Below are 2285 nucleotides of genomic sequence, written 5' to 3' on the forward strand. Positions count from 1 at the left end.
ACTAAACAGCACAATTAACTGACTTGATCTCGTAAGTATTTACTGAACACATTACCCCAAAACAGCTCAATATACTTTCTTTTTTCAGCACACTGACAATATTGACCAGAATACACCGTAGGACAGGCCACAAAGCAAACTTTAATAATTTTAAAACAGGAGACTACGTCAAATCATCTTCTCAGATCACAAAGCCATAGCTTTTAAAAAAAACACAGGGGGCTGCGGTCCCCTCCGGGCAGGGGGTCTGAATGACGGCAGGTGCCCGCCCTGCAGTCTGTCCCGTACCGCCGCCTCTGGGCGAAACCAGGCCTGTTGGAGAGCAGGTTGACTCAGCTTTTCCTCTTGGGCTGATCAAGTTCGGACACGTTCCGAGTCTGCAGTCAGCGGAGCTAAGCCCGGACTTGTCTCCAGCTGCGGCTATTTAAAAGCCATGCCCTTTCCCAATTCTAGTTATTTCGTGACCACAGTCCCGTTCGCGCTTGCACTGATCCAGGCAAATGTGCAATACCGGAATGTCTGTGCCCGCTGCCGATGATGCTGTTCCAAGTACCTCCCAGATTCCTGCTTCAGAACAAGAGACCCTGGTTAGACCAAAACCATTGCTTTTGAAGTTGTTAAAATCTGTTGGTGCACAAAAAGACACCTATACTATGAAAGAGGTTCTATTTTATCTAGGCCAATATATTATGACTAAGCGATTATATGATGAAAAACAACAACATATGGTATATTGTTCAAATGATCTTCTAGGGGATCTGTTTGGTGAGCCAAGCTTCTCTGTAAAAGACCACAGGAAAATCTATACAATGATCTACAGAAATTTGATAGTAGTCAATCAGCAGGAACCATTGGATTCTGGCACATCTGTGAGTGAAAATAGGTGTCATCCTGAAGACAGGAGTGATCAAAAGGACTCTGTGCAAGAGTTACAGGAAGAGAAACCATCATCTTCCAATTTGATTTCTAGACCAACTACCTCATCTAGGAGGAGAGCAAGAGTGAGACAGAACTAAATTCAAATGAAATGTCCAGTGAAGTACAAAGAAAGCGGCACAGATCTGACAATGTTTCCCTTTCCTTCGATGAAAGTGTCGCACTGTGTGTCCTAAGGGAGATATGTTGTGAAAGCAGCAGCAGCAGTGAGTCAACAGAAACGCCGTCAAATCCGGATCTTGATGCTGGTGAAGGTGAACATTCTACTAATTGGTTAGAGCAGGAATCCATTTCAGATCAATTCAGTGTAGAATTTGAAATTGAATCTATTGATTCAGAAGATTATAACCTTAGTGAAGAAGGACAGGAACTCTTGGATGAAGATGATGAGGTTTATCGAGTTACTGTGTATCAAGCAGAAGAGAGTGATAGAGATTCATTTGAAGATGACCCTGAAATTTCGTTAGCTGACTACTGGAAATGTACTTCATGCAATGAAATTAATCCCCCTCTTCCACCACATTGTAATAGATGTTGGGCACTTCGTGAGAACTGGTTTAATGAAGATAAAAGGAAAGACAAAGAGGAAATGCTTGAGAGCAACAAACTAGAAAGCACAGCACAGGAAGAAGAAGGTTTTGATGTTCCTGATTGTAAAAAGACTACAGTGACTTACTCCAAAGAGTCAGATGTTGAGGAAAATGATGATAACATCACACAGGCCTCCCACTCTCAAGAAAGTGAGGACTATTCCCAGCCATCAACTTTCAGTAGCCTTATGAGCAGCCAAGATGTTAAAGAATTTGAGAAGGAAGAGACCCAAAGTAAAGAAGAAAGTGTGAAAGTGACTTCTCGCCCTGTTGCCACTGAACCTTGTGTGATTTGCCAAGATCGACCTAAAAATGGTCGCATTGTCCATGGCAAAACAGGACATTTTATGGCGTGCTTTACATGTGCAAAGAAACTAAAAAAAAAGAAACAAGCCCTGTCCAGTATGTAGGCAGCCAATTCAAATGATCGTGTTAACTTATTTTCTCTAGTTGACTTGTCTGCAAAAGTAGAATGTTTTGGAATAAAAACATTCAGCCATGTATGAACAGAAATAGCTATTGAGTGTTGAACTGACTCTAAGGCCCTCTGACCAGTTTAAAAAAACCCCACAAAAAAGTTTGCAAAAACCTGTATTTGTAGATTGTGAATTTCACCCTCCTTGTTAATAAAGCTCTTTTATTATGCTCATATTTTTATTGGCATCTTAAAAGAGTAGTAGCTCCTAAGAACAAAGGAGATAAAAGTTTATAGCCTCCTTTGATTTCCATGCCCAACTAACCTGGATTAAGCAGCTTGAC

General features: G+C 41.3%; 1 pseudogene; it reads left to right on the forward strand.

Annotated features, from left to right (window-relative positions):
- Positions 1–500: 500 nt before the first annotated feature.
- LOC102857247 lies at positions 501–1976 on the forward strand (annotated as a pseudogene).
- The last annotated feature ends 309 nt before the right edge of the window (positions 1977–2285 follow it).

Source organism: Elephantulus edwardii, unplaced genomic scaffold, assembly GCF_000299155.1.
Source record: "Elephantulus edwardii isolate Elephantulus edwardi_28Jun2011 unplaced genomic scaffold, EleEdw1.0 scaffold00049, whole genome shotgun sequence".
NCBI classification, from domain to species: domain Eukaryota; kingdom Metazoa; phylum Chordata; class Mammalia; order Macroscelidea; family Macroscelididae; genus Elephantulus; species Elephantulus edwardii.